This window comes from Lutra lutra, chromosome 12 (assembly GCF_902655055.1).
Source record: "Lutra lutra chromosome 12, mLutLut1.2, whole genome shotgun sequence".
NCBI lineage: Eukaryota > Metazoa > Chordata > Mammalia > Carnivora > Mustelidae > Lutra > Lutra lutra.
This window is the reverse complement of record NC_062289.1, coordinates 68,528,668-68,536,921: the sequence shown is the minus strand read 5'-3', so window position 1 is coordinate 68,536,921 and position 8,254 is coordinate 68,528,668. Positions and strand designations below refer to the sequence as shown.

At 41.4% G+C, this 8,254-nt stretch overlaps 1 pseudogene; it reads right to left on the bottom strand.

Moving 5' to 3' along the window:
* Positions 1-629: 629 nt before the first annotated feature.
* Positions 630-6,268, bottom strand: LOC125081778 (putative tripartite motif-containing protein 64B; annotated as a pseudogene).
* Between the last annotated feature and the right edge of the window lie 1,986 nt (positions 6,269-8,254).

The window sequence follows — 8,254 nt, the reverse complement described above, 5'->3', positions numbered from 1 at the left end:
AAAAAAAAAAAAAAGAGCCAGAATAGTGGGAATGAATTAAAAATAAAAATTGCCCTATGAAGTAGTGGTGGTTGTTCTCTTGTAGTCTCTTCTTTTTTTTTTTTTTTTTTTTTTTTCTTTCCTGGTTGGTTTTCTGGGGAAGGGGCCTGCCACGTGGGATTTCAGTCAATGATGTTCTCTGAGTTAAGTCCTCCCGCCCCCCTCAAGGGGGTGGACTCTGAGGAAACTGGTTTATTCAGGCTTTTGTTCTCTGGAGGTTTTTATGTTTGTTCCCCCCCTTTTTTTCTCTCTCTCTCGCCTTGACCGCTTTTGATGGTTTTTGTAGGTTTAGAGGAAAGCAAACTGCACCCTGACCTCCGTCTCAGAGAGAAGCCTCAGTCTGGCCTCAGAGCCCAAATAAGTTCCCCCTTGGCTGCTGGCAGAGCAGGTTCCAAGTCGCGGTCCCTGGGGACACAGGATCTTCTGCTTGTACCCAAAACCACGGCAGTGGCGGCTGTCTGGGCAGCTCCAGACTGCCAGAGAGGTTCCAAGTAGCAATTGCACACTGAGATTTTCCCACTGGCCTGGGCTGGGCGTGCCTAGTCCTTCCGGGTCTGAGAGCACCGGGCTGGGGGCTGTGCGCATCTCTCTCAGGGGGGCGTGGGGCGTGACTGGACTCTGATAGCAAGGCATGGCACTCGCATGAGGACTGCAAAAAGGCTGTGCTTCTGCCGGCTGACAGCTGGCAAGGCTCCCAGCCCCTCACAGGAGCCGGACCCCACAAGTTCTCAGTGAGAGCGGACCCCGTGTGCTGGTGGTGGGGGACCAAGGCCTGGTTTCTCCACCGCACTCTCTCTGGCTCTGCACCAGGGGTGGCTGTCCTGGGTCTGGGGACTTAAGCCCCTGTCCCTAGCCACCCTGATTCCCACAATTTCCCCCACCCCTGTGATCCTTTGCTCTTTTTGAGTGCTTTCTACCAGACTGCAAGTTAATACTGGTCCCCAAACGCAGGGCACTCTCATATTGGGATATTACTTTCCAATGGGTCGCCTCTGGTGACTCCCTCCCCCTTTTGTTTATCTTCTCCGACGTTCTCACTCCGTTTTACCTGGCCACTGGCGTCTTTTTCTCCTGTAGAGATCCAGACGTGTATAATTCTGATCTCAGGCTGATTTCATGGGTGATCGGAGTTCTTTGGAAGGTAATCAGCTCACTTTAGTGTATAGGTTGAAAGGACGCCTCCTCCTACTTCCCCGCCACCTTGTCACCCCCCCTCCTTATTACTATTTAATCAATAGACAGCACTTAGCTAATATTGGGTGTTTACTGGGATATAACTGATAGCCATTACATTTTTTAAATGTCAAAAATTTTATAGAAATCCACATATGCATAGCTTAGAAGCTTCTGAAAAGAATGTTCTGGTTTTACATTATTAGTTCAGACCCTTGATTCAGTTGAATCTCAATTTCAGCTCTCTGCTGTCTGGACATGCTCTCTACTGTAGGTATTCTAGGGTTTAGCCCTATTCACATACATGTCCCTTGCCTTTCTGTGGTTTTGAGATTGATCTAATAACATTAAAATTATTCAATTACAATTTTGGTTTTTCTCTGTCAAAACAATCTGAGTTTATAAATCATAAATATTCTTTGTACAATGAATGATAAAATAATGATAGAATAAATTAGAAACTGCAGCTGCCATACTTAAACTTTCAAGAGTGGAGCAAACTGCATAAACATATGTAGTGTTTGCAACTCTGAAAACTAAATATTCTATCTCTTCCTAAACCATGTGACCAACCTGATGCTTGTTCTTCTCTGCTCTGCGTGTCACGTGTCACAAAAATATGTATTTTGCTTTGCATTATAAGGAAAGTATAAGTTGCAAAATTTAGTCTTGATCATTGTACTATGACTTTCCAGAGAGAAAAGGGATAATGATTTTGGAAAATATATACTACCTTCATGTCAGAAAAAAAAAAAATTAAAAGGAAAGAAGGATCCTTCCTAAGAGCCACTAAAGGGATTGAGGACTGATTGCCAAAGCGCTGACTCTTACCTCTGAACTCATTCAGTATATCTAGGATTCCCGTGATGCTCTGTGACGTGAGCTCTGGGTTCACAGGCTGAGGCTTCCTCATTCGTGCCAATTCAGGCCTGTAAAGGATAATGTCACTTATACTTCTGGGCCAAAGGTCAATCACACAACTATTATAAAATAGCAGTTTTTAATCAAAGAGTTTTCATCAAAAAAATTCTCCCACTTTTGTTAATTGGGTATGTTATATTCTATACTCTTGGGGATGTAAGAAGTGTTGCCTTACCTTTTTCCTAAGTTTAAATTATATCAAATCCCAACTTCACCATTCTTCTCAGATATTATTCCATTTATAAAATTAGTGAGGATCATTTCCTCCCTCTGCCCCACCTCAGGAAAAGCAAAGATCCTGGGGTTCTTACAGAGAGCAGAACGTTCAGGCAAAGTGTTTGGGATTTCAGTGTTCAAGTAGTCACTAATGATACATTCAGTGTCTAAAAGGGGAAAGCCCACTGAATCAGAAAGCTTTGCTCTTCCCTATCCAGCAAGAGACTCTAATTCTAGGCTATAAGCCTGGTCCTGAGTGTCTGACTCCCCCTCGCCCCAGGGGCACCAGGAAGCCATTCCCTCTGAGGTCTTTCCTACAACAGGATGTGCTAGTCCTACTGCAGGGAACAAAATTATAACCCCCTTTCGATTCTTAGGAAATCTTCCTCTTTCCTGTCTTGTTCACATCTAAGGCTCTTGAGTGGAGCATCTTCTGTGACACGTTAAAAAATTTCCTTTAGTAAGGTTTATTGTGAGCCTGGACAGGATTGGGTAGAAGTGTGTGGAACAAAGCCCAGAATGTCACACGGTTTTTAAATATATTTGAATTCAGCCACATAAGAAGAAAACTTCTGAGACCAAGGAGATGAAGGCCTTCAGCCTTCTTTTAAAACAAATAGAAAGTAGTGGAGTCTGGGTGACACAGTTGGTTAAGTGTTAGACTCTTGATTTTGGCTCAGGGTCCTGGGATACAGTCCTATGTCAGGCTCCATGTTCAGGAGGGAATCTGGTTAAGATTCTCTCTCTCCCTCTGCCCCTCTCCCCAGCTTTCTCTTTAAAATAAATAAATAAATCTTAAAAAATAGTAGCCACAGAGATGATGTTAAGAGTGCAAAACATGTACATTCACGTTATGAACAAGACCAAGAGACTTCCTCAGCAATCAGAAATCGTTAGTGCAAACTCACCTTTGCAGTACATTTCCTAGTCCTGCAAGGAAATAAAAAATTAATGGTAACCATAAATTTCTTTTATTTTGCATCTTCGCTAGTATTCTTGTTTGTTTCAGTAATGTACTTTTTTCTCTTATTCTCCTCAAAGGAACAGAGGCTACCTTCCTAATAGAACTGACACTAAGGCATGTCAGGCTTCCTCAGGATGTATTAAGGAAGCAAGGAGGTCAGGAAGGGACTGCGTAGTGATGTATTTTGATTCAGGTTTCCACTGTCACTCAGTACTCAGTTTTTTCCCCAAGAAATGATCTGACTTTTTACATCTAAAGCAAAAAAAATGAATTTAGATATAAAAAGTATATATAGCGTGCACTGAGATTGTTTACCAAATTCTACAATTCTTGCCTAAGGAAAAGACAAAAACTTAGTATCTTCAACAAGTTATTTCTGGGGCTGAGGGTGGGAGGGTGGGTGTGGAGAAGAGAGAGTGACAATGGATTAATGTAACAAAAATTGGGAATTACCCCAACAAATTTAACCATCCTCTGGTTATAGGGTTTTTTGGGTTTTTTTGTTTTGTTTTGTTTTTGTTTGTTTTTTTGCTGCTTTTGGATAAATTTCTCATGTGGTTAGTTGTCCTGATTACACAGCAATAATTTTGTCTTGGGTGAGATATTAAGAGAGTAAAAGTCTCTCAAGGATTACCAGGATATGAGGAAATAAATGGAAACAAACATTATCTCTCAGCTGAGAGTAATTGTGTATGTGGGTAACATTTCCATGCCATGGTAACATTTCCCACAAAAGGATTCCTTCCTCTGTGGATGGACCCTCCTTTCTCACCTGGAGCAGCCCCACTTTAGGTTTGTGGCACATCTTAGTCAGCCCTCTGTAAATTTCTTACAGGCATTCTTTCTGTTGGGTCATTCTGAGTTCACTTTCCTTGAGTTGTTGGACAATCTCCTTTGCTTCTTTCTCTATTGTCCCCAGATGGAGTTGTTCCTCTTCTTGGAGAAATAGTTGCATCTTCTGTTATGGCACTTTGATCATCTCCTTCCTTAAGGCCACATAGTCCTGAAGAGATAATAGATACAAAGGATTACATATCCTCACTCTCAACAGAGAGGACTGTTTACTTAGTGTCATCAAGAAAGTATTTGACAAACTTTATGCCTCACATCTCCATGTGTCTTGAATATATGCTGGTCCTTTCTGTCCATCCTTACTATAGATACTTAGACTCCTTCCCTGTTTGAATCAAGTCCTCTAAGGTCCCAGGCTCTCTCTCTAGATATTCCAGCAGTTATTTCCTTTCTAACTGGAACCTCTAGTTTCTCTTGTCCTTTTGCCTGATTTTTAATATATTTAAAAATATTTATGTATATACCATATTTTATAGATGTTTAAATTAAGTTCTCTAGTTTTCCTCCAGGTGCTACCCTATTGCTCTCCTCTCTTTTACTCAGATTTATTGTGATGGTTTCTTTTTTTTATTTACATTTTTTATTTCTTTTCATCGTAACAGTATTCATTGTTTTTGCACCACACCCAGTGCTCCATGCAATCCGTGCCTTCTCTAATACCCACCACCTGGTTCCCCCAACCTGCCATCCCCCGCCCCTTCAAAACCCTCAGATTATTTTTCAGAGACCATAGTCTCTCATGGTTCACCTCCCCTTCCAATTTCCCTCAACTCCCTTAAACCCAGTGTCTGAAAAGTTTCATCAAAACCTTCAAGGTTGGACTAGAGTTAGTTATTTCCATATGCTAGCATTATTTGCACAACTTTTTATTGGCCTATATATCTGTGATTATTGATATATTATTTGAAACAACTACTTTCTCCTGGATTAAGAAAAATCCTTTAATCGGTAACTTGATTTTAGCTGAAAGTCTCAAGCAGCATTATGTCAATCTGCAAATAAATAAATAATATTTTCATTCTTATCTCAAATGACTGGATTTTGCTAGTTTCTTTATTCAGATCATTTTGCATTTCCTGAGTCACGTTCCATAAAGAGCCAATTCTCTTCAGCAGTTTTTCCTGCAAAATAACCATGAGCTTTAGCAATACAGAACATGATATTATAGATTTTGTCCCCTTACTATGGAAAAAGGCAGTCGCTGGGAAAATACTAATTTTTGAGTTATCATGGAGTGGTCATATTTCTCCCCATGAATCTAATTTGTTTCTAACACTTGCAATATCAGAGGTGGCAAACATAATAGAGATTTGATGGTACTCTGTACATAATATAATCCATTTCCTGAGAAATTCACACTTGGATTTTTATAGAATTTGACTGTGAAGGCATCAAGCTTGCATCAGAAGCCAGCGATCCCAGTAGTAGCCACAACTACCCGCAATGGCATCAATTACACATATTTGGACAAAGTTTCTAAGGACATTTCCCTTGTCAGAGGCTCAGCGTAGCTATGATTATAGTGCCAATGTTGGTCAAGAGCATTGAAAGAATGCATGTACACCTTGGTATTTCTATTGAAAATTAACTACCTCCACTACCTCTACTCAACTCAATGCTCTTTTCCTTTTGCTCATCTTTCCCTCTGATTTAGAAATCTGTAGGATTCCAAATGGCTTTAGAGGCATCACTCACCCTGTATTCCTCAGTAGCCCATTGTACCAGACTGTGGCTATGAGTCATGTGTTCTGGTGATTCAGAGCACAGTATGCAGAGCAGGTTCTTGTCCACCTCTCAGAAAAGTCCCTTCAATTCTTTGTGCAGTGCACAAATCTCCTCAGAGCTGCTGACACGGTCAACTCGGGCCTGTCAGTCAAGGGAAGCCAGCTTCTTGAGTGCAATTTTCATTTTGAATTCTGACCTCTCCGAAAGTCGCCAGCATTCAGGGAAGCACCTTGGGGTTTAGGCTTCTTTCCAGCAGAGGCACAAGCAAGGACTGCAAAAGCTGTGCCCACAGTCAATGGTGACAGGTTCTAGGTAGTGGTTCATACAGATGGCACAGATGAGTTCATTCTGAAAGACTTGCAAGGTTTCCAGATACATGTCTCTGTAGTTTTTTAAAAAAGAAAGACAGAGAGAGTAAGTCACTCTTCTGCCCCGATAAGGTGGAAAAGAAAAGACCTTAGACAAAACCTTATTTGCTTGAACTCTATCTAATATATCTATTAATTTAATGCCAGTACAAATGTATGCTTGGTAAGTATGGACAGGTTGGGTTTATGCAATGAAACAAATGAGAAAATGGGACAAGAGCGTCCTTGCCATAATTTTTTTAAATATTTTAATTTATTTTCAGCATAACAGCATTCATTGTTTTTGCACCACACCCAGTGCTCCATGCAATCCATGCCCTCTCCAATACCCACCACCTAGTTCCCCCAACCTCCCACCCCCGCCCTTTCAAAACCCTCAGATTGTTTTTCAGAGTCCATAGTCTCTCATGGTTCACCTCCCCTTCCAATTTCCCTCAACACCCTTCTCCTCTCTAACTCCCCTTGTCCTCCATGCTATTTGTTATGCTCCACAAATAAATGAAACCATATGATAATTGACTTTCTCTGCTTGACTTATTTCACTCAGCATAATCTTGCCATACTTTTTGTTTCAAATATACAGTGTCCTTGATCACAATTAAACTCCCTGGACAAGCTGAAAGATTGGGACAGTGAATAATAGTTTGGATGATTCCAGAGTTACATTTCTTAGCTGATTGGTCCAAAAGCACATATAAAATCTTAATCTCTCCCTGTGTGTGTGTGTGTGTGTGTGTGTGTGTGTATGTGTCTCTCTCTCTGAATTATTACACACACACACACACACACACACACACACACACACACACACACACTTTATCTTTATCTCTATGCTAATAGCCTCCATGCATCCTGTCTCCAAACTTACAGGGGAATTTTCTAAAGACAAATAAAATTGATTAGGTTTAATTTAAGCTTGTTTAATTCAATCATGTTGAATTCATCTTTGACTCCTGAAACTATGATCTGTTGAATTTATGCTTCTACTTTTTTTTTAAAGATTTTATTTATTTATTTGACAGAGAAAGATCACAAGCAGGCAGAGAGGCAGGCAGAGAGAGAGGAAGGGAAGCAAAGCAGGCTCCCCGCTGAGCAGAGAGCCCGATGCGGGACTCGATCCCAGGACCCCGAGATCATGACCTGAGCCGAAGGCAGCGGCCCAACCCACTGAGCCACCCAGGCGCCCTATGCTTCTACTTTTAATAGCAAAATTTTCCTTTTAGGAAATAAAGTATAAAAATTATCTTTTGTTTCTAGTTCAGAATTTTTTTTCCCTGGGCAGTTCAGATCATCAGAGTAATTTCACATCTTGAAATGCTACAGTGCTAATCAGCAATAATTAATATACTTTTTTAAGAAACAAAAAAGACTAAGCACTAGGATTCTCTCTCTGCATTAGAAAATACAGAGCTGCAGTGAAAGAAAGCATGATGGATTCATCTCTATTTTTGGTATTTCCCCATGGCAAGCAATGCCATTCCTTGAGAGTCACTACCAGTTAGTTGGATCTATCCTGAACACTTTTCAATCCAGTTTCCAGGAATGGGGATCAGAACTGACCCAAGGAGACTATTCAACAGATTTCCAGGAATTCAGATGTCTACTTACTGTCCTCTCACACTTGATGAACCTCACCTATGCCTGTTGAAATGCCAGAGAATTGTTAGAAGAACACCAGGTGAGAATGAGCTCAGTCCCTTTGTCTATAAACAATCGTGAGCGAAACTGATGGAAAAGTGAGCTGAGGCACAGGGTTCCCATCATGCAGGAGAGAGCCTCATCCTACATGGAATCAGGCTGGGCCTTGCAGACTTGGATCTGGACAGCTGTCTCAGAGAAGGAACACAGAGGGGGGACAATGGTCCTGCTTCAACACCCGTGTGTCCAGGATGGCTACACACCCATGGCTTTGGGAATTTGTGGGCAAATGTGGGGGCGGGAGTGTCAACTGGAGCCCAACTACCAATTGGAGGGCCTACCTAGAGGCGCTCTGGCC